The 23773-nt window shown below is 49.0% G+C and overlaps 1 protein-coding gene across 12 annotated transcripts in view; it reads left to right on the forward strand.

Annotated features, from left to right (window-relative positions):
• The first annotated feature begins 1949 nt into the window (after positions 1 to 1949).
• The window catches only part of ADGRB1 (adhesion G protein-coupled receptor B1), a 291313-nt gene continuing 269489 nt past the window's right edge, over positions 1950 to 23773 (forward strand). For all 12 annotated transcript variants that reach the window (XM_064706755.1, XM_064706764.1, XM_064706752.1 and 9 more), the window contains exon 1: positions 1950 to 3051. The gene's annotated coding sequence lies outside the window, so the exon portion shown is untranslated. The remainder of the gene's footprint in view (positions 3052 to 23773) is intronic.

Raw genomic sequence — 23773 nt, forward strand, 5'->3', positions numbered from 1 at the left:
TAGGATAAGGATTAGGGTTAGGTTTACAGTTAGGTTTAGGGTTAGGATTAGAGTTTAGGTTAGGGTTAGTATTAGGGTTGGTGTTTGGATTAGAGTTAGGATTAGAGTTGGGGCTAGGATTAGGGTTAGGTTTAGGATCAGGTTTGGGGTTAAATTTAGGATTAGGGTTGGGGTTAGGATTAGGGTTAGGTTTAGGGTTGGGGTTAGGATAAGGGTTAGGGTTAGGGTTAGGATTAGGGTTGGGGTTAGGGTTGGCGTTAGGGTTTTGTTTAGGATTAGAGTTAGTATTAGGGTTAAGTTTAGAGTTATGTTTAGGGTTACAGTTAGGGTTAGTTTTAGGGCTAATGTTACAGTTAGGGTTAAGATTAGGATAAGCGTTAGTATTAGCGTTTGAGTTCGGTTTAGGTTTTGGTTTAGGGTCAGGTTTCGGTTTGGGCTCCTTTTGCCAGGCACTCTCTGGCTCCCTTGAATGCTTTCCCCTCTCCTGCAGACACCTGTGATGGTTGGAGAGAGACAGTCTACAGAAACAGGGAAGAAATCTCTGACTCTGAGGAACAGGGAAGCCTTCCTGAAGGAAAACAAACTCCCAAAATGCTGCCGAGGGAAAGGAAGAGATTTCCATTCGGAGCATGCACGGTGCTAATCCAGCATAGCCGCCTGTCGGCTGAAACGCTGCATTTCAGGCCCCAGCTGCCCCTTTGCTCCCGTCCCCGTTTAACTGGAGATGTCACAGATGCCTTTGGCCAGCGATGCTGCAGTGCTGGCTGGGGATGAGAGGCTGCTCTGCTGCGTTCCTCCACTGCCAGGCTTTGCAGCTCAGCTCGGCTAAACGGAGATTTTCCTTTCTTTTCTCCTTCTCCCAGGAGTTTTTTAGGGATGCAAAAGGTTTGAAGGTGTGGAAGTAGGGGCTGAAGTGCTGGATGATGTGAAGGGAAGGCAGGAAAGGGGAAGAAGGCCAAGGGAAGGGAATGGAGATGCCCTGGAGAGTCCCTGGGGGGAGAGATGGGGTGTTCCTCTCCCTCCCTGAGGCAGAGGGACAGAGGGTGGTGCCAGATGGGATCTTTACCTCTTCCCCTTGGACAGGTCTGTGCCCCTTCCCTGGTGGGGGAGCAGCAGCCCTGGGCAGGGAGGGAGATGATTTTGTCAGGGAAAGAGGGTTGGTTTCCCCCTTTTGGAGTAGGAAGGGTTAACAACAAGGGGCAGGTCCCGAAGTCTGACAGGATGCTGAAGTCCCCCGGCTCTCCACACACCTCCACCCTAATCCCTCTGCCTTCCATCCCCTTCCCACCCCCCTTCTCTGCTCGGCAGGCTCCTCATTGCCGGAGGAGCTTCCTCAGGCTGCAAACCTGGAGGCAGCACCTTTACCCCAAACCTGCCGGGATGTAGCACGCACCTTTCACCCCACCCCATTTCCTCCTCCTCCGTCTGCTCAAACTTTCCCTTTCCCCCTCCCCAGCCTCCTGCTACCCTGGATGTAAGACCCCCCAACTCCCGCCCGAATTTCGGGTTAATGGAGCACGGAGTTGAGGAGGATGCTAGGAAAGAGGTACAATTTAAACAATTAGGAAAGGGTTAATGGCTGTCGCCGTCTTCTGCCTGGGCAAACCCTGGTGCAAAGGCACGGCCGAGCCTGGGGGGTGCTGGGGGAGGTCCCCCCATCCCCGCCCTCCCTTCCCGCAGCTGAGGGGCTGAGGAGCCGCTGCCCCGCTGGTCCCCGCCGCCCTGCCCAGTGTCCCGTTCCCCTTCCCAGGCTGCCAGATCCGAGGGGAGCGACGAGAGAGCCCCAGCACCCCCCTCTCCCTGCCGGTACCCAGGCAGCGGCACCAGCGTCTCTGCGCATCCCTCTGCGGGCGAGCGGCACCGCTCCGTGCTGAGCCTCCGCAGGTTTTTGAGGGAGCGGGGCGGGGAGAGAGGAGGGGGGGGAAGCAGAAGCCTCGCCATCCTCACCACCACCACCATCCCGGCTCCCTCTTCACCTCCTGGCTCTCCCCGCTTAGGGCTAAGCTGTCCCGAGGAGGCTGCGCTGCTGCTGAGCCGGCAGAGCGCTCCGGCTTGTGGCTGGCTCCTCTGTTCCATCCATCCATCCATCCATCCATCCATCCATCCATCCATCCATCCATCCATCCATCCATCCAGCCAGCCAGCCATCCTCTCCTGCTGGAGGCTAGCGGAGCATGCCCGATGCGATACCGTGTCAGTTCGGGTCCTCGCCTATAGCTGCCTGTTTTACAAAGCTCCGATCCGTGCGTGTGCGTGTGTATGTGTGTGTGTGCATTTCATCCCTCCCTCCTATCCCTCCCTCCCTCCCTCTCTCTCTCTCTCTCTCTCTCACTCTAATGTGTGATCTGGAAAGCTTATAAAAGCCTGATGTAATCCTTAATGCAGCCCCTGGCTACAAAGACTGGATCTAGTTTCAGAGAGAGAGAGATTCAGAAGCAGAATTTAAAATAAATAAATAAATAAATTTTAGAGGAAAAAAAAAGTGTGGGGGGAGAAGAGAGAGAAAGAAGGAAAAGCAGACGAGTGGATTTTAAACAAACATATCTTCCTGAAGAAGACCATTCTTGCTCCTCGCTGCTGGGAAAGCTACTCTGAACCCTGCTGTATATTTTTTTTTTCCAAAGGAGAAGACTTGATTGTCTGCTTGGATCTAATGATTTACTGGCTTTTAACTGCGTTTTTCCCCTCTCCTAAGGATTCCTCAAAAAACGGCTTAATTATTTTCAGCTTTTCTCTTCTACCTGCCTGTCTGCAGAGACACCAAAGGTTCTCCCTTCCTCTCCCTCCCCACCCCCATTTCTTTTAGGATTTTTCCCCCTTTTCCATTTAATATATACACACATATATATTTATATATATAAATGTGTATGTATATATATATGTAGAGGCAAGAGTGGAGGAAGCAGAGGGGGAGAGAGAGAGCTCTGCCATCCTTTTGGACTTCACGCGCTGCCCAATGTTGGGCTGGTTACCCCTGGATATGTTGCTGGTTTCCATTTGGAATTTGACGAAGGGAAGGAGGAGGATATAAAACCTGGGGAGCTCGACAAGGTAAGGGGCTCCCGGCCACAATTCCTTCTTCCACGGAGGGGAGGGAAAAGGGGGAACGCGACTTCTCCGGCTTTGCCTGGAGCGCAGGGGGGTCTGACTCCATCCCCGGGAGAGACGGCGATGGGGGCAGCGCTGGGCACCCACTCCTCTCTTTTTACCCCTGGAAACAGCACCCGGAGGATGCTCCCGTCCCCTTCCACTCAGCAATTTGGACTGATAAGAGCGTAATCATTCCCTGATACGGGAAGTTTTAACTTTTGTGCATGCGGGTCCTGTGGGCAAACATCAAGCACCGGCGGAAAATATTGAATGTCTGCAGGCTGCGGAGGGGGGAAATGCAGACGTGTCCCGGGGAAGGGAGATGGGGACTGGGTTTTTGGGGGGGATAGAAGGCAGCCAGGCGAGGGAAGAGGAGCGGGGGATCGCGACAGGAGAGCTGCAGAGCCAGCCGGGGCTGAACTGCAAAGTGCAGCGGCGCCGCGGTGCCTCCGCGGGCAGCCCCGGGGTCCGGGACTCCTCAGCCCGCAATGTTGGCAAACAAAGTGCCGGAAGGACAGACAGCTGCCTGCCCCGGGCATGAATTTACCCTCATGGCAGCTTCCTGCCTTCCCCCTTTCCCTCGGGGTGTGGGGGGGTCCGTTCTTGCCTCACTGCTTGTGTGGCACCTACCCAGGGCTGGAGGAGGCGATGAGCTCCTCATGTGCTCCCCCAAATTGCCATTTCTCAGCACTTGGTTTCACAGCGGGGGTGAAAATTAACCTTTAGCCTCCGCAGAGTTCCGCGTGTGGCACAGACACACAGATACACAGACACACAGACACACACGCTGCTCCCGGGGATGCTGGCACCCAGGCAAGGCTTTGCCTTTCTTTGGGGAGCGGGGGGGAGAGCGGGTGGAGAGAGAGAAGGAGTCTCCATCAGGGATGCGTAATTACAAAGCATCTTGTTCTGAATCACCCTGTGTGGGAATGAACCGCAAAATTTGTCTCTCCCTCTTCCCCCACCGCCCCCTTGCCTTTCACGGCCTGACATTCGCTGATGGAGGGCGGCTGTTGATGCATCCTCAGACTTTCACCGAGAGGTGTTTCAGCCATGGCTCTGCCAAGGGGAAGAGAGGGATCCAGGGGGATCAGGTGGAGGTTTCAAAGGGACTTCTCAGTCCTGGCTGAGAGCAGGCACCGAATGGAAGGCACGGGGGTTGCAGATGAACTCTGCCAGGTACCTTCGGCTGTGACTCACACTCGTGTCCCTGATCCTGCCCTGGCCAAGCAAACAGCCCCTGTGAATCAGCGGCACGGAGAGCAGCGGGGAGGGAGGGGAGCATCAAGGCAAGGTCAAAGGGATGGAGGGCACAGAGACACCCCCTGCCATCCCTGACCGCCCCATCCCTTCAGAGCCGGGGCTTTCCGATCAACGCAGCTCCAGTACTGGGTCTGCCGAGTTGCCAGGGCCAGCTGACAGCTGATGGCTGAGGGAGGAGGAAGAGGAGGAGGAGGGGAGGAAGGGGGCTGAGGAAGAGCGGAGCTACTTTGATAGATGCCCAAAGCTGCGTGCGCGGCAGAGCGAAAATCGCAGCGCCTCGAAAGCCTCGCTGGGAGGGAGCCAGGGATGCTCGGGGTGCAGGGGGCACCTCCCCAGCCCCGAGACCTGTTGATCACTTCAGGTTTCCTCTCACCTGGCCAGGCAGAGCCTGAGGAAAGCCAGGAGGGCTGAGCCCCCCGGAGTTGCCTGGTGACCTCCGTGGTGTAGCGGGGAGGGCTCTGTATTAATGATGATGACTCTGCTTTGGCTGGTGCTGAAATATCTGTATTATCTATTATCAGCTGGGAGACCAGGCTGGAGGCTTCGCAGGGCTGGGATCTCGTCCAAAGTCCGGGCTTGCTAAAGGAAACAAACAACTCCCCGTGCATATTAAGTAGGTCCCTAATTAATTAATGACTCATTAACCTGGGTCCCACAGTCCTTCCTGTGCCCAAGACCTCGCTGAGGAAGAGGAAGGAGGTGGCAGGGCAGTGCCGTGGAGGTTTTTACCCTTGGAGGGTGCTGAGGAATTGCACCAGCACAGCCAAGCCGCACTGCCAGGGGACGGGGCAGAGCCAGGCAGGGGACACAGGAGAGGGCTGAGCACGCAGGACATCCTGCCTGAGGGGTATCGGAGGGGCACAGGGGTTTGGAAAACCCAGGGGACCTCGATAAACTGCTCTGGGTGTTACAGAGGGGTCAGGGTGCAGCATCACTCCTGCTGTGGAGGATGAAGGGGGAAACCAGAAAGGAGCTGGCACAAGGCACAGCAAGGGCAGGAGCAGGGCTCTTGGTGCTTTTCATAGCACTTGAGATGGTGTTGCGGAGCCCTGGGTGCAGGGAGAAGGGCTTGGAGCCCCCGGAATCGACCAGTGAAGGTTTTCAGGCTCAGGGAAGCGCTGGCTGCAAAGCTGAGGGGATTTCTATTAATGACTGTAGCCCCTTCTCCTTAGGTGATGGAAAATGAGGCAGGGACTGTGTGCCAGACCCCATACCCGGGATGGGAACTGTGTGTGTGTGTGTGTGGGACCCCATCACACCCAAAGGCAACCACCACGGCTGGGGGAGCACCCCACATCCCATCCTTTGCCACCCCGGCAAGACCTGCATCCCCCTGTGCCCCGCAGGCACCCAGAGGTGCTCTGGGACACCCCCACAACCCTTCCCTACCCTACAGCACCCCACAAACCCCCTTTACAACCACGCCAAACTTAGCAAAACCCCTTAATCCACACATCCCACTCCATCCCTCTCACAGCATCAGGAGCATCCCCGATGCAACCCCTCGGTGGGAGAGGTTGGGAAAAGGCTTCGGGCATCGGGCATCTCCACCTAGTGCCAGGGTTCCCCCTCAGCCTCCCCCATCCCCAGGGCGGCAGCGGGAGCGGGGGGAGCTGCCGGGGGCGGCCAGGGCTTGCGGAGAGCGGCGGGGAGGTGGCGCTCGCCGCCCGGCTATCGCCGCTCGCCACCCCCGGAGCTCTCGGATGCTCGGCAGAGCCCGCGGAGCGATGCTCTCCGCTATTCCCCCCCGCTAAAAAAAAAATACAAATAAATTTTAAAAAATCAACACACCGCATATCTGGGGCTCGCAAGAAGCGCTGGCTCCCACCCCGCACCCGAAACGCGAAACCCATGGGGTTTATTCCCACTCTCCAGCGTCGCCTTCGCGTTGAGTTTTTGTTCCCCCCCCCGCGCCCAATGTTTTTTGGTTGCTTTTTTTTTTTTATTTTATCATGCTCTCCCGCACGTTTTATCCCCCCTCCTCCCCTCTTCTCCCCAATTTCAGCATCCTTGTGAAAGCAGAGACTCCCGCCGCCTCTCCACGGGAGTGGAAGTGATGCCGAGTGCAGCTCTGTTACTCCCATGCCCAGAATTGGGAAGGGGCTCGGAGGCAGCCCCCAGCTCCAAGGGGTTTCCACACCATCCCTCACTTCCTGCAAGTGGCAGAAAGGGATGCCCGAGCACTTTGCTCCCGGGAATCCACCCGTGGTATCATCCAGCAGGGATGGTGCCCATGCTCCAGGGGGAGATGGCAGAGGGGCTTCCTGCAGTGTGGGTGGCTTTTCTTTCCCAGTTTTTTTTGATGAAAAGGAGAAGGGGAAGCTTTGTGCACACAGATCCAGCCTCACCCCCTCCCGTTGCTCAAGTGCAGCAGGCAGGAAATCCTCTGTCACCGATACCTGTTGCAGGGTGTATCAGCTTGGCTCATTAATTAGCTCCAGGAAAACCTGTGCTGGTAAACAAACGGCTCCGAGCTTTTCTCCGGGCCTTGTGGAATGCTGGCCCCCACCTTTCCAGGAGAGGTGCAAAGAGAGAGGAGTGCTTTCCTCAAGATGGATGACAGGCTGGCTGTGGAACCAGCTCGCCTCCTCCCCTCGGAGAAAATTCACATCCCCAGGCGAGACTCCAAAGGGAAGGGAGCTGGCACCTGGCCTGGAGGTTTGCAGGAGGGTCCTGCTCAGTGTCACAACATGCTGGAATGGCTAAAATGTGGCTGCAGACAAAGCCAAGGGGTCCCCAGCACATCCCAGTGTTCACCATTCACAAGATGCTCCTGAGTTCTTCTCATGGCTCTTTCCCCAAATTCTCTGCTTGCCTGGGGTTTGCTGGGTCTAAAAAGGGGCAGGAGGGTAATGCTTGTGTTTGAGGCAAACTTGACTTAGAGTTAAATGCTGATGGAGGTTGATGTCCATCCATAAATTTGGGTGGGGATTTGGGAGTCTGAAGCAGAGGAAGAAAAGGACTGGTGCACAGTTCCCAAGGTGGGGACAGGGGTCTCCTTCTTGGCATCTCAGCTGCCTTGAACCAATCTCTGCCAGAGAAAAAACAGCATTTGAATGACCCATCTGTGCTGGAGAAGCAGGGGTTCTTTTTGACTTGAAATGCACTGCTTTCCTTTAGATTAAATATTAGGAAAAAATCCTTTATTGTGAAGAGTTGAGGCACTGGCACAGGTTGCCCAGAGAAGCTGTGGCTGCCCCATCCCTGGGAATGTGCAAGGCCAGGTTGAACAGGGCTTGGAGCAAGCTGGGACAGTGGAAGATGTCCCTGCCTATGGCATGGGGGTGGAATGAGATATCTTTAAAGTATCTTCCAATCCAAACCATTCTGTGATTTTATGAGTTATACATGGCCCCATCAGATGCCAAATCCACAGGAGATCAGCCCTCTAAGTCCAAAACCACCATGGCAGGGAGCTGTGGCAATCCTCATTTCCCCAAGTCAGGACCACCATAGATGCCATCCCAGTCTCCAGCATCCCAGTGTTTGGAGGTCCCACCTGCCCTGTACCCTTCCCTAATGCTCCTGCTGCCAAAAAGGCAATTCTCCCACTCCATCCCTGGCCCATTACTGGGGGCATTTTATTCAGACCTAAGAAATCATCAACTGGAAGCCAAACTTCTCTCCTGGAGAGCAATCTGGAAGGGCAGCCCATGAGGGGAGTGTAATTCCCTTTCCCTTCCATGCACTCCGTGTGATATTTGGCTCTCTAATGTGGTTTGCAGAGTGCTGAGGCTACAAAGCGCAACAATAAAATAAAAAAAAAAATAAAGAAAAGGAAAATGAGCAGTAAATGAAGTCCTTTCAGAACATCCATTTGTCGTCACATCTCGAGTTCAGAATTTCCTCGCGGTGCCTCTCGGAGCGAGGGTTTTGTATTAGTCTGATTATGCTGAGATAATCTGTCATGTTGCTCCAGGAAGCTCTGAGGGAAGAGGACAAAAAAAAAAAAAAAGGAAAGGAAAGATAATATTTTAAATCAGAGGGCTGCTAGATTGGTGACTCTGTCTGGCAGACACACATCACTGCCCCCTTTATGAAAATTTTAATTGGTTACCTCTGTCAGAGAAAATGAGAGATTTGCTGATTTTAATTTGTTGGAGAGAATCACTCCCTGCCAATGTTATCAAAATTAAACCGGAGATGGTTTCTTACTTTCCTTCTCCCACTCCCTCTGCATTTTCTCCTGAAATATCCCTCCCTAAAAGACTGATTAAGGAGTAACCAGCTGATGACAAATGAGCTGTTGAAGTGGCAAACTCTGCCCTGCTTGGTGTCCTGCCTTATCCCTGGGACAGGGAGGATCAGGGAAAGCAAACAGCATGTGGAGGAAGAATGGACAGAGACCTAGTAAGGAAATACAGATATTTTTGGGGAGGGGTAAAAACTGGAACAGATGGGTGTCACCTCTTGTGGTGCACTGCATGTTGGCTGAAGTGAGTGTATGAAACCAGATATATAAAATATAAATTCCTCCTTCCAGTGTTTCAAGTACCTTTGTGGTTTTAGCTTGGTGATTTGCTCCAGGTAGAGCTGCTGTTTGCTGGCTTGATGTGGCCTGGGAGCAGGGCAGAGGAATCCTGCATGTGTTTGGGATCACCATTTCGTGCATGCCACATGCATGTCCTGGTATTTATTGTTGCCAGCTCTTTTCCTGAACCCTGAGTTCTGGTCAGAGGCAGGTCCTGTGACACCTCCTGCCATGATTTCAGCACTCCCACCTGCAGGCTCACCTTGTCAGCTGCCTGTTTCCAGGCTGGCTTTGCTAGATGGAGATGTTCCCTCAGTTTTTTGAGCTCAGCTGGCCTATAACAAAGTCCTTTCTGTTTGCGAAATGGCTCTTTTCTTCCTCCCCTCTGTCAGCTATTAGGAATATCCCATTCCTGGCAGACGTGCCCTATTCCATATTCATTGAGAGTTAGCACGGCTCTCTGTCTCCATGTTTTTGGGATAGGGGTCATCATGATATCCTGCTAGAATAGATTTGGAGCTGAAATGCTTTGTCTCTGTCCCATCGGTGCTCCTGTCTCCCTGGAGATGATCCTGCAAGACAACAGCTCCACAAACTGATGAAGTTTGGGTTGCCCAGCACCAAACCCCTATGGCCGATTTTAAAAACTGCTGTAGTTCAATTCTCTCTGTGGGCCAAGGACAGGGGTCAGGGCACACTTAATTAAGACTGGTCTTTCTGCAGGTTGGTGTTTTCTCATTTGTGAAATGGGGAAGCCTGGCTCCCTCCTTCCCTGTGTGGCTCCGTGCCAGCTCTGTGTCCAGCTGGATGTGGTCAAATCACATTTCCTCTGGGATCCTGAGGTGAAGGGCAGCAGCTGAGCCCCAGGGATAGTTTATTCTTCTTGTGCCTTGACTGTGAGCACGTGTCCACCCTCAAACATTCCTCCAGAGCCATCTTTTCCTGTCCTTTCTCAGTCCTGAATTTCTTGAGATCCTTCTATAACTGAAGCAGGCAATTCTCCCACACCTTCCTTGGATTTCCTCTGGATTAAACATCTCCTTTTCCAGGAGAACCTCATGGAGCACTGCAAAACACTCCTTTGTATAGTCCAGCCCAGTTGGATACTCCAATCAATCAAGGAGTCAGGCTTTGTGCTGGATGTTGTTGAGCAGCAATGTAACAATGGAGATCTCCTCCAAACAAATATCTGCTGGTTCCTGAAAATGAAAGTCGATACACCTTCACAAGGAAATCTGTCCCAGTGGGGTCTTTTGTATCGAAAGCCCTGTTGGTAGATTTATTCATTGTGCAGGGCCCTTCCCTTAACAAGTCAGTTATTCATTGGCCATTGCTCCAGGGCGTGGGGAATTTATGGTCGTAGTCCTGTAATCAGATATTTTGTTATAGAGGGCTTTGCCACCATGAAAGGGCTGAATAAATCAGTATGCAGCAGAAATTGATCCTCTCACAGGCTATTTCTGGATTCAGCTCCTGCTCTAAGAGTGTTTTCTCCCTTCTGGAAGTGAAGCCTTTGCATGTTTGCCCTGTGGTCAGGTCTACCACAGCTCTGCTTTAGTGCCTCTGTACAGACAGACACACACTTAGCTCTGCTTTCTGGGCCTGATTTTTGTTCTGAGATACTTCAGATCCATGCTGCTGCCATTTCCCAGCCAGGAAAAAAAAAAATTCTCCATCACCTGACTTAAACATCTGCAGGTTGGAAAGAATTGCTTGAAAAGGCTTTAATCAACTGCTGGGGAAGAAAGGGAAATCTGATTTTGAGTAGCTGCATTGGTGCCTTAAGTACTAAAGAGCTTGGACTGCTAATCTCCTCTTCTCAGATGTTGTTCCACAATCTGATCAGCTCTATTGAGCTGAAACAAGGGTTAATTGCTAACAAAATGCTCCACACCTTCCTGCCTACAAGGAAAGGGGCAAGGGTGAGCCCCTTGCTTTTTGCAGCTTAGTGCAATCTCACCATGTGCAACTGATGGTGGGGGAATTTGACTCTTGCATGTGCTCCAGGAATATCTGTATGTGAAGGTAAAATTACAGCAGAGCCTCTGATTTTTATGGCAGAAATCAGGGATGGGAGGAGAGGAAAAATCTCTGTAACCTAGCAGCCTGCACAGCTGCTGCCTCCCAGGTCGTGGGTGATGTTAAATGTTTAAATGTCAATGAACCTCCCCCCTGAGCAGGGCTGAGCTGTCTTGGCTCTTACACTGGGGATGGAGCTTGGCACTGCTGTGGCTCCTCTGTGGTCAGACACTGCCTTGCAAGCGTTCCCCAAGGCACAGCATCTTTCTAGGGAAACTCTGATGGCTCCAGGGGTGGGTCTTGGCTTAACGAGAGTCTGTGACAAAAGACATTCCTTGCTTGGTCTGCTCTGGTGAGTGCAGCCCAAACTGTGATAAGGAGTATGTGAATTATGTCCACCTGTGGGAAGACAAATGCTGAGGGTCTCTGAGCTGCCCACATCTCAGTAGAATCACAAAATCCACTGCATTGGAAGGAAAACACAAGGACCATCGAGCTCCTAGACCTGCACAGAACAGCACCAAGAATCCCCCATGGTCCTGAGAGTGTTGCCCAAACTGGAACTCTGGCATGATCTGACCACTTCTCTAAGGAACCTGTTCTGGTTCCTGACCACCCTCTGGATGAAAAACCTCTTCCCTGTTCCAATATAAACCTGTCCTGACACAGCCCCAAGCTTTTCCATCATATCCCATCACTGGATACAGCACTGCCCTCCCAATCACTCATTCTAGAATCTCCAGGTCAGCCATGAGGGCAAGTGAAGAAATAATCAGACAGTGAATTAATGTTCACTGCATATTCTGAATGCTTTAAAAAAATGACATGAACAATGTTAAATATTTCCTGTCCTGTGTCGCTCGCTGGCTCCTGCCAGCTCGGGGTTTTCAGATATGTTACCAGGGATAGCAATGCTGTCAGGACTTTCAGAGTCTCCAGATGGAGATGATGCTACAACCAGCAGGAGAGATGGTGACAGGCAGAAGAGCAGCAGAGCTGGGAGGGCAGGGGGGAAGCTGGGAGAGATCCCAGAAAAATGCCAGTTGGCTGGGGGATCCACTTAAGTGGGATGAGTGGAAATACCAGGAGGGGCATCCTTTGCTGTGAGAGCTGACATGATTGTGGATGTACCCAAGGCATCCCTCGGGGAGCAGAAGCTGTGGGAAGTGCCTGCAGGCATGGAAATGCCACTGGAAGTGACATTCTCCAGATGGGGAATCCTCAGTGTGGATATCCTCTACCAAAATGAAGGAAGATGGTGAAGCAGCTTGCAGGAGGGGAATTCCAGAGGCCCCTTCCACCTTCAAGAATCTGTGATTCTTGTATGTGAATATGTGGAGGTGGGACACAAGTACTGCAGGTTTTGATGCCCTCACTAGACACAGATGCCCCCAGGAGCTGCCTCCTGGTGGGCAGGAGGCCTGCAGGGTATTCAAAGGTGTGCTGGGGGAAGAACTGAAGGCTGTTTTGCTGGACAAACTCCAGTGTGGGGCTGTGTGGCAGCAATCTTTGTGTCGTCCTCCTCAAAAGGGAGGAAATCTGATAGGGATGGAGATCTGGGGTCTGAAATCCGAGGTTTTGAGTGGAAGAAAAACCTTTTGTAATGGTGTGAGACAGGCTTACAACCCCTCTAGCAGAGACTGTCCTTCCCTGTGTTTGGACAAAGGCCTGGTTTGATGTCCTGTTGACTTGATCTCAGTTTTCTAGACAAGGCCCTTCTTGCCAATTCCATACCCCTGCATCTCTCTGGAGTCTTGCACTGATTTTTTGGCTGGGCTGTGACCAGAGGCAATCCCACAGCATTTTTGGTCAGAAATGTACTCTCACCCTGCCCTAAAATGTGATGCTTACATTCTTTTATTCCCATATCACAAAATACTCATATTTTTGTGGATATCTTCTTCTGTTGTCCTGGGAAAAGCCTTGGCTTGTTCTGCAGTTGGTTTTCCAGGATGTGGAAAGGGGGGATACTCTACCAAGAGCTGCAACTTCTCCTTCCTAGTTCTGTGGTGCTGATGTCTGGTGGGTCCTTCCCTTGCCTGGTTTGGCTTTTGACTTGTGATTAGAAGGAATGATTTTCCCAAAAGGAGCTCTAAGACCATCCTGGAATGCCCCTGAGTATATCACCTGGTTGCCAACAGCATCAGGCACAATATGGGACAAATTGCTGGGGATGGGAAAGATGGCTGGTAAAACCAACTATGATCCCTAACAGCTCTTTGTGTCTTTGTTGGATTGGAGCTCATTTCAAAAGCCTGAGAGAACTGAACCACCTTCCTCTTCCCTGCCTTGAGCAGGCCTTAAACGCGTTTGTAGAAGATCCCACCACAATTTTCTCCATTTTGCCTGGCAAGGCGAATGTGGGACAAACAAAGCACTGATTTTTTTTCTCAACTTCTTTCCCTTGCTGAGCAGAGTGGTTGGATGTAAATGGGACATGGCTCTTCCCAATCCTGGAGCTGGGTCAGCAGTGCTGTGCTCTGACAGTGCTCAGCACAATGGGCACGGCGCCTTCCACGTGGGCTCAAAACCCTCCCTGCAACCCCCTGCTCTCATAAACGCAATTTATGAGCCTCAAGGTGCCCAGCAGGCTGTGGAGAGGTGGTTATTAAAACCCCAGCTTCCCACCTCAAATTACAACCCAAATGCTGTGTTTGTTTCCCACTTCACGCCATCCCTCGGGGGTTTTCCTTCAGCGCTGAGCCCTTTTGAAGTTGCTGCTGATTACAGAGCAGGCAGTGTAATAATCTCCCTGTGGAAGGTATTTGGAGCTGGGGGGAAGGAAATCAATCACCCCCCAGAGCAGGGATCACAACTGGGGTGGGGGATTAATGGTGCTGCCCAGCTAGCCCTTCCATCAGGGGCTCATCCTGCTCTGGAGGCTGCAGCTCCTTAGACAGTCAGAGAATGAGCATTTCAAAGAGGGTTTAAGCCCTGCAGATTGGCTCCCAGTCTGGAAGGTGACTTCAGTGTTGTAATTATTCTGTCCAGTCACCCTCATCAAGCACTGGCAGCTGGAGCTCTTCTTGAACCCTGATTTTCTCAGTTTTTGTGGTGACTTGATTGGCTGTTCCCTGGCTCATCAAAGGACTGAATCATTTAAAGTTATTATGCTTTATTTCTTCCCAAATTATTGACCAACACTATCTTGTGCCTCTGCACTTTTCCTGATGAGCCTTTTTGGATTTGCATCACTTGATCACTGTGTGTTGCACAACACTGAATATGAGCATGGCCAATGCAGAAATCCTGGGCACAGAGGCAGATGCTGGTCTGTGGCTTGAATTAGATGGAAAGTGAACCTCTGGCAGAGCTGAGGTCAACATCTGGAGGTCTTGGGATTGTGCTTCATCTCCAGATCAGCCCTTTTCCTCTGTGAAGTTCCTGGAGAGCTGTTACTATCTCTGAACTGGTCCTTTGCACCCTTTCCCTCAGGAGAATTTTTTTATTTATTTGGACATCAGGACTCCTGCAGGTGAGTCTTGTCCTCCAGATGTTCTTGACTTGATCCACAGCAGATCCTGGATGTCTGCAGCATTTGGATTTTGCCAAATATTAACCATGAATAGCTTTGAAATGTGCAACAGCACAAAGCCTGGCATTTTTGCATTGGTGTGATAGGCAGATTTGGGAGGTGGAGGGCACCATCTGCTGATTAATGGCTGTTTCCTTTTATCCCATAAATTCGTAGTGAGCTATTAGCTGTAGCAACTGTTCTTACCCTGTAAGAATGAAATCTCTAACACTGGTAAATATTCAAGGTGAGAGAATGGCAAGGAGACCTGGGTAAATACGATGCTGTTGTTGGCACCATCGTGGCTGGTAGAGGTTCTGGCTGGTGTGGAGCATGGTTATGGTCTGTAAAATCAGATTTTCTGAGACATCTTTCCTTCTTAATTCAGGAGTGGAGGTGGGTTTCAGAGTTTGTCAGAGTTTCTTTCCCTTCTGGTTAATCCTTGCAAGTACTTTGTTCTTCCAGCATCTCTCGTGTGTGCAGGGGTATGAACCCTTGCAGATCTTCAATCAATGAAATATCACATCAAATGTTAATTAACAATACAGGCCAGGGCTTGTTCTTTGACTCAGTGACCTGGTGGAACTCGCTGCCACAGAACAAAACTCTCACTGTCTCCCCATCTGTGATTTATTCCTGATCCTAAGATTTATTAGCAATAATCCCTGCCCCATGCCATCCCCTGGGTAGAATTTGGTATTTCCTGGGTAGAAAATCCATGGTGGGGGTGGATTCCACACAGAATCATGGAATATCCTGAGTTGAAAGGGATCCACAAGGATCATTGAGTCCAGCTCCTGGGACAGTTCATCAGATGGTTGCTGAGACTGGGTTCTGTCCCTCAGCAGCCCAACAGTTCAATTGCAGGCAAAATGACATTTCTGAGGGAAATAATGCTAATAAATAATGAGTGAACAGCAGAAAAAGAAAGGCTAAAATGAGAAGGAAGCCACTGGCATCGCAGTCCAGCACAGTGGAGTGTGGCAGCTCAGATGAGTCTCCAACATAACCTTGACCATCTGAGCTGCTTTCCTGAATCCAACCTTGCTGTTTCATGGAATTACAGAATTGATAAAATTCAAAAAGACCTTCAAGACCATCAAGGCAAAAATATCAGCCCAGCATCGCCACTACCAAATTCCCAATCATCCATGTCAACAGCACCACTGTCACCACGTTCACCATCATCCATGTCTACACATTTCTGAGCACTTCCAGGGGTGATGACCCCACCACCTGCCAGTGCAGTCCATTTCAATATTTTACAGCCTTTACCATGAAAAACAAAAATCCCGATATCCAAATTAAACCTAATCTAATTCTTTGATGAATGCTCATGGCTTGCAGAGCAGCACCAGCCCAGTACACACAGAAAGAGACAGCCAGGCTTGGCAGCACTATTTTTTTGTCCAAGTTTCAGTGACTTTCAGTGTCTGGGCAGGCTCTTGGCTCCTCCTTTGCACCACTTCTCAGCAGTAATGAGGTAACACACCAGTGACTTCCCTGAGCATCTGTTTCATGGGGGAAGTGATTTTCCTCACTGCTGTACTGATTGGAAGTGGAACAGCCTTCAGTCCTGTGTTATGTTCAGGGGGCACCGAGTCTCCCACAGGCTCTGAGAGCTTTTATCCACAAATGCCAACCTGTAACCCAGCAGTGGCTTCAAAACCATATTTGCTTGTGAGACAAAACCTGATAATTTCTGGCCATTCAAAAGCATTCAGGAACATCCTAAATTGTGTCCTCTGGGCTGGGTTACAATGTCAAGTCTTTTGTGTTTCAGATTTTTCTGTATGATTATTGGAGCAGGGGGATGGAGTCACTACATGAGCAATCAAGAACTTTCCATCCCCTTTTTCACCACCACTGGGGCATTTAGATGAACCCCAGGGCATTTTCTAATCCTCTCCCCCTCTTGTGCCATATTTAGGGCTTGGTAAACCAAACAGGGATAGGATACAGATCCAAAACCTGGCCTGGTTTTGTGCAGGCTGTTTAATTTTTAGAAATGGTTCAGAACATCTTCTCAGGAAGCATTCTCTCATCCCAACACTGGTCCCAGTTCAGAGGAAAACGTGGCCAGGGACTGTTCCCAGCAGGGACATGAGTCACCTTCTGGCAGGGAGAGGGGTGAAATCCTCAGCTCTTGTTGCCCTGTGCTCATTTTGAGTGAAGCAGCAGCTCGTGGGCTGAGATGCCTGTCTGGGGGCTCCTCTCTGTGCTGTAATATCCCCCTGCCACAATGCACTTTTACAGCTCCATAGATCACTGGGTAAAACCCACATTTAATTCTATGGTAAGGTCACTTTTTTACTTAAAAGGGACAGAATGGATTTAATTTATAATCCTCTCCAACTTTATGGCTTGCATTTAGAGTTATATCTATTATGTAGTGCCAAACACGTATTATAAAAATTGATTCCCCCCTTTTCTCCTCCCTAGATTTGCTGTGTCAGGCAGATTCTGATTGCCCTCCCCTTTGCTTTAAGCCAGAAGATAGACTGAGGTGGTGGATCTAAACGTCAGGGATGACATCTGAGCCTGCAAAGTGCAAGTTTATAGGGAATGGAACTGGCCCAGATCTATTCCTGGGTGTTTGGGAAGGAACACCATCTCTGCCAGCCTGTCACAATGCAGGACAGGAGGACAGAGCTGCAGGCTGCAGGGGAAATTGCAGCTCAGAGTCACGGTGAGGTGCAAAGGGGTTAGTAGGTGACCTGGTGTTGGTGTCTGGGTGTGGGTCCTGCCATGGCCACGTGATGTGGGCACATCCCTTAAATTCAACAGCAAATTTTAGGCAAGGGACATAATGTTCAGAGAAGGTCATAGTGAAGAATTGTTATTTTTTTATTCCAGGAAAGTCTTCAGACAGTTTTTAAGGGAGTTTCAAGGAGGGAAGAGAGGGAATGGGGTGACACCAAGAGGAATTACCCTAAATTTGATCTTTACCTGCCGCACTTGTGTTCTATACCCACATTTTGGCACCTTGTCACCTGTATCACACCTTAAATAAGTTCAGAGGTGTTTTTGCAGAGCAGAGGACATCAGAGAGGGGCAGAGAAGGAAAGGCAGCAGCAGGAATTGTTGTGGTTTTGGGAATTGTTGTGAACTCCTTTGGCCAGGAGTGTCCATCCCACAACAGCTCCGTGGGTGCTGTGACTCGTGGCAGGACTTGGGTAAAGCTTCAGAGGTGCCTTCCCTTGATTTAGAGGCTTCCAAGAGGTGATGCTGGAGCACTTAGAGGGAGATTTGAGCCTCAGTCAGGGCTCTGACAGGAATGGGAGCAGCCCTAGATCCCAGTCCATTCTCTGGGAGGGCAGCAAGGCAGGATCTGCCTCCCTCTCTTGCAGCTGCATTCCTGTGGCAACATTTTTCTATCTCTGTGATTAAGTTGTGCTCATAAAATCTTTACCAAACCCCCCAGACAAGCTGTTAACTGCCCTTTAAAGCTGAGCTGGGGAGAAATGAGCCACATTTGCCTACACACAGCCCTGGCCATGCTTGATTGAGAGACTGCAGTAAAACTTGAGCTATAAATAAAACACATGTGCCTGTGTCCACAACAGTGTTCTCCTGAGAAGATGCCATTTGCTTCAAGACTTCAGTGAAATATCCATATTTTCAGCCTCCATTTATATTAATGAGTGGATTTTTTTTTTAATTGTGGGGCTTTTTTAGATGTTGTTTTTTGTTTGATTACATATATTTTAAATTCTCTCCTTTGTTACAATGAGAATAAGGCAACAAAGGAGACTCAGAGACATGAAGAAGGTAGCAAGGGACACTTGGACCAAAATACCTGCTAGTGGTGAGAGAAAGCACCACTTGGTTGGGATGTCAGGGGTGAAGAAAGATCCCTCATTCCTTGAGCAGGTTCACACTGCTGCTCCTCCTGAGCCTTTTTCCTGAAAGCCAGGCTCGGTTTAACTTGCAATAGAACAATCCTCTCTGAGTGGAGAGATCTGTGGGCTCATCTTTGCTCGCTGAGTAATGAAACAAAGCCAAACAAAAAAAAATTGGAAATTATAAAACAGGAGCTTGTCAAATGTTAGGTAGTTTAATTTTGTTTTGTTTATTTTTTAGTCTTGACAATGGACCATGATCAGGCTCTCTAGTGACTCAAAAATCACACCCAGGTTTTATTTTAAGTATTACTTGTACTAGTTTTTTAATATCATCTGTCTTTCATAATCACAGAACTCAAGAAACTTTGATCTGAATGCCAGGTACTACGAGAGTGGTGGAATGAGAATCTGAGGGCAGAGATATGTCAGAAAGGAGCAGGAGATTACCCAACAGTAATAAGGACTGAATAGAGTCTCCATGGGGAGTGAAGGATTTGCCTCTGCATCTTTTCTTTTGGTCTCCAAGGAGCTCTGTCTCTGGAACAGCAGCATCTCAGGAACTGAAAGCAGCAGTTCACAGGGAATGAAGATCTCTCTGGCACTGGAGCCACATTTATCAGCATCCTGGCTGAAAAAGTCATGTAATTTAGGTTCATTGTGCATGTGAAGATTGAAAACCTGATTTTTTTACTTTAATTTGCCCAAAATTAGACAACTTAAATGGACCAGCTTTGGACTTGGAGGCGAGATTTAAACATGGGATGGAGGCTCAGTCACACCTGTGGGGAAAAAAAGTCCTAAAGAACCTTGTGCCTCTGCTGTAGATAAGTGGGTTAATGCCTGGGCTTGTTGATCTTTTCTAACCTAAATGATTTTCTGTGATTCCAAATATGCTCATGGTACCTGTGATGGGGAAAATAATGAATACAGGAGGAATGTGAGGGTGGGATTGAGAGGGATAATAAAAACAGGAAAAGGTCCGGGGCCACTGTGCTCAGAGTGATCATTTCACCGTTTGGTTCAGATTTGCCCATTTGCAAAGATTTCTGCCTGTTAAAAGGGGAAGGAGATGGTTCATCATTGGTTTCTTTCATCTCTCCTAGAATGTTCAGCTTGACATGGAGAGGAAAGTCAGGCAGGAGGGGGAAAAGTTTCCTGTCCCCATTTCCGTGCTGTTCAACAACCACCACCCACCCCAGAGGTTTTAGCAGGAGATTGTGGCTCAAACGAGGAGGAGGAAGTTCAGACAGGGAAGAGGAGAATCATAGAATGGATCATTCTTCAATGAGAAGAATGCTGGGCTTGGACAGAGCAGTTTAGAAGTGTTCCAGCTTTTAACATCATTCCGTACCTTGTCAGGAGGAGGCTGCTCCTCGGAATTTTCCCTGGACTCCAAAAATCTCTGTACCCTTGAGGGCAAGGCGTTAGAGGTGGAGGACCTTAAATTAAAAATGAGCAGAGAAATGGAAGGAGTCTCTGCTGCCTGCAGAAGGTCATCAGTCACACTGCAGGCTGTCACCTGAGTCCTTGAGCCATGGGAGTCTTTGATGTAAGGTTAGAGCAGAAAACTTTCGCTGGGTTGCTGATGAGTCACCAAACACCTGAGAGGAAACAGAGGAGGCATCTCAGGGGTGGAGAACCACAGCAAAGCAAATCCCTGTTGTGTCCAGCTCTATAGGTGGGAGCTTCAGAGGGGTGAAGTTTCCACCTTTCTGCATTAAATAGAGAAGGACAGCACTGGAAAACCACTTCCCAAAGGCTTTCCTAATGAAATCCACCTCAACATTAGCAGGGAGATTTCCTTCTTAATCAAGATTGACTGTCCTGGACAATAATTGTTCTGGAGGCTAAAATCTCAACCCAGGTATATTTTTTTTTTTGCCAAATCAAGCTTGTCTATTCTCACAGCATCACTGCCCTTTAATTTGAAGTTTTTAAAATTCCTCTGGTGCTTCCTTTTCGGAGCTTTAATTATAGCATTTTAATTTTCTCTTCATTTTCCTTTTGCAAAGCCAAGTGCACCAGTATCTTGTGGCAAGTCTGGTCACCTAAGTGATCATTCTTTGCAACCCTGTCTCACTGTGAATTCATGTTACTTGAAGCTTAGAACAAAAATGGATCTAATATTTTAGACATGGTCAAAGATAGTGTCTTCCTAATATCTGGAAACCTGGCAATATTCCCCCTCACTGTGTCCTAGATTGATACATTGTCTTTTTCACAGCATGTTATTTGTTTTTACCCAATCTCTGTCTTTATCTTCTGCCGGGTTTTTTTCTGCTCTGCTGAAATCACTTTACTCCTTTTCAGCTTTTAGCTTAAGAATGTCCTCATTACCCAAATGTGACAGTGTTATTTTCACGTCACACCTGGAGGAAACTAAGGCAGAAGCAAAAAAAAAAAAAAACAAAAACAACTTGACCTTCAGGGTGGAGGTGACAAATCTTTGCCAAAAGCAAGGAGACAGCGATTCCTTGGACACCAGGCTGCTGTTGGCATGAGGGCTTTGTCCTGCCCCGATGAAGCCGAGGTTCCAATGCCTCCCTGTGGGCACAGGCTGCCTCTTCCAGGCAGGAATTCACATGAGGAGCCCGGTTGTTTTCCCTGCATCCCCCCTCCCTCCTTCGCCGGGACGGGGATGAATGGGAAGAGAGAGGCTCTGAGTGGACTCTGTTCTCCAAGCCCAGTCGCTGCTGAATTTCAAATAACTCCCCAAACAAAACCCACACAAGCAGCCCCTTGTGCTCCTCTATCTCCTCTCTCTTTGGCCTTTAGTCCCCAGGCTTGGCAGCGCTGCTGCTCTTCTGTGGCTCGTCACATGCGAGGCGGGGAGGATGGGCGGCTTTGTCGCCCTTCTCTTAGCTCAGGGGTCTGGAACAACAGAGCCCTTTGCCTTGTTTGCTTTGCTGGCCCATGAGGGAGCAGGAGGAAGGAGGTTGGTGTAACCCCCTGGCAGGTTTTTTGGTGAATTTTGTATATTTAGAGGAGTTACTGTCACTGCTCGTCCTTGTCCCCTGCTTCCCTTGTGCTGGTGGGGACAGCTCTCCTCCTTGTAGGGGACAGAGGGTGCTTGGGGAGAGGAAAAAATGCTGTCCCATGCCTGAGGACAGGGCATTACTCCTGTCCCAGAAGGATTTGCCAGCTGCAGAGATCATGGCTCAGCTTTTGCCTTCAATGCAGGTAGCAGTGAAAAGGGACAGAGGGACAGATCCAGCTGGGAGTTGTGGTTTGCCCATGGTGCTGATATCCTGAGATATGTGGGATGGATGCCATTCTCCTGGCAGGGGTGAGAGTGTGGTGGAGTGGGAAGGAAGAAAACACAGCTCCTCTGATCACCTCTGCACCACTGCTCCCCAAAGCTGCTGGGGCAGCTGTGGAGAGAGGGTCAGGTCAATCCATGGGATCTGAGCAGGGATAATTTTAGGGTTCTCAAGATGCTGAAACTCATTTTACTCATTATCCAAGTTGGGCTTGAACTCCTTCACCCTGCAGGGGGAGAATCTCCCCACACAGCATGGTGGGGCCAGACTTACTGCAGATTAGGGCAGCTCCTTCTGACCTCTCAGTTTTTAGCAAGCCAAGCCTAATAGACTGGGACAGTGTAGCATTTTCTGCCAAAAAAAGGAAAAAAAAAGAAAAAAAAAAGAAAAAAAAAAGAAGAGGGGGGATTTAGCACCATTTCTTTATCTCTTGTGTCTTAGACCAGAAAAGGCCTCTGTGCAAAGCTCACTCAAGATGCACTGTGAGTATTTGGCAGCATATTGTGGTGTTGTTCGCTCTGCTGTGCTCAGGCACAGGTCTCCTTTCAGCCCAGCTTTCCCTGCATGAGAGGGGCAGCTCATCCTGCCAGCCCTCTTGGAGTGGGCTGACTTTGAACAGCAGGACATGACCCCTTCCTTGTGATAGGGGATATTAACTCCTGACCTAAATAGGGAAAAAGAGCCTCAAGTTTATGGAAAGCCTGTTCCACTGGTCCGAGGAAAAGCCAGATGGCTTCTGCCTGTGATCTATGGAGCAGAAAGGGAAGATCATTAACAGCCATGGATTGCCCATGAGGAGGGGGTTAAGGGGTGGTTGATGCCTTTGCAAACTCATGGGGTGGGTCAGGAGACTCTGCCTTGTGGATAAATACAAATTTTCCTTCTGCACAGCTCATCACTTCTGGTTTTTAAAGGAAAAAAATGACACCCAAGACATTGTGGTGTTGGTCACCACTGCTGAAAGGCTCATGGGGAAAAGACACAAGCCAGGTATCACTGGGGGGAGGGGGGGTTGTACTGAATTTTGGGTTAATTAACACAGGAATTCTCAGATGAGAGTCAATGGCCTCATTCTGCCTGAGGACAAACTGAATGAACTTGAACATCTCCTCTGTCATTATATATATATATATTCTTAAAAACCAAACTATATTCAGGATATTTTATGAGAAATTACATAGATTTAGTAGCATCCCAGTGTTTCTCTCATGCTGAAGGAATAATCCTGAAAAAATTCCTTGAGTAAAGTGCTTAATGGTAGTTGATTTTTGCATCTGTTGCTCTGCAAATCCAACACTGATTTCCCATGCTGAGCCACTGCCTGTGTGTGATGCTCCACTGCTTTTGCAAGGATTTGGCTTTTTTCAGTTCTACTCAATACTCTGATTTTGACAGGGAGCTCCTATTAATAAATCTTGTATATCTCCCTAAATATGGTCTCTATAGCTAAGTATATATATGGAATAGGGAACACCTCCAACTGGGAGTGGTGTGGAAGGAGTCTTTTACTGCTAGGCAACCACTTGGAATCCAAGGCTGCAAATTGTTACAGGCTGTGACAGCTCCTTAACCCCTGAGCTCTTCTGCTGCTGAAACTGGGAAACAAGAGGCATTTTGAAATGAAAGTGAATTTGTTTCAGAGAGAAAATTCAAATCCTTTCTATGTGTTTGTTTTCTAAATTGATTGAGAAAAATGAGCTGATAAGGGTAGTTGTAACAATTAATAACATACATACACACAATTTAATAGTATTAGCAATACATTTTAATTTTTGTTAATAAAAAACCCAGTTAATATCCTTCCTTCCTTCCTTCCTTCCTTCCTTCCTTCCTTCCTTCCTTCCTTCCTTCCTTCCTTCCTTCCTTCCTTCCTTCCTTCCTTCCTTCCTTCCTTCCTTCCTTCCTTCCTTCCTTCCTTCCTTCCTTCCTTCCTTCTTTTCCCTAAATCCATTACTAAAAGGTTTTTAAATTTTTCTGAACCATTTTTTCATTCAGAACACGTTATCTCAGAACTATTTTTTAGCCAGTGATTTTTGCCAAACTCTCTTTGCCTGTCAGATATTAATGATCCCTTCACTTGAATTCTATACCAAATTATATTTGATAAAATATAGATTGTGAATCACGATCATTTCAATCATAAAGTGGTTCAAGCAAGTCCACATATAACAAGTACAGGAAGTTTTCCAAGATTTTTTAAAATGAGATATGTTAGTTATATAACAACCCTTCCAGATACAGATTTTGGGATTTTTTGAAGTCTTCTTTCAGGTTGGGGTTTATTATTGGGGCTTATTTATTAGGGCTTATT

This window comes from Zonotrichia leucophrys, chromosome 2 (genome assembly GCF_028769735.1).
Source record: "Zonotrichia leucophrys gambelii isolate GWCS_2022_RI chromosome 2, RI_Zleu_2.0, whole genome shotgun sequence".
Classification (NCBI taxonomy): domain Eukaryota; kingdom Metazoa; phylum Chordata; class Aves; order Passeriformes; family Passerellidae; genus Zonotrichia; species Zonotrichia leucophrys.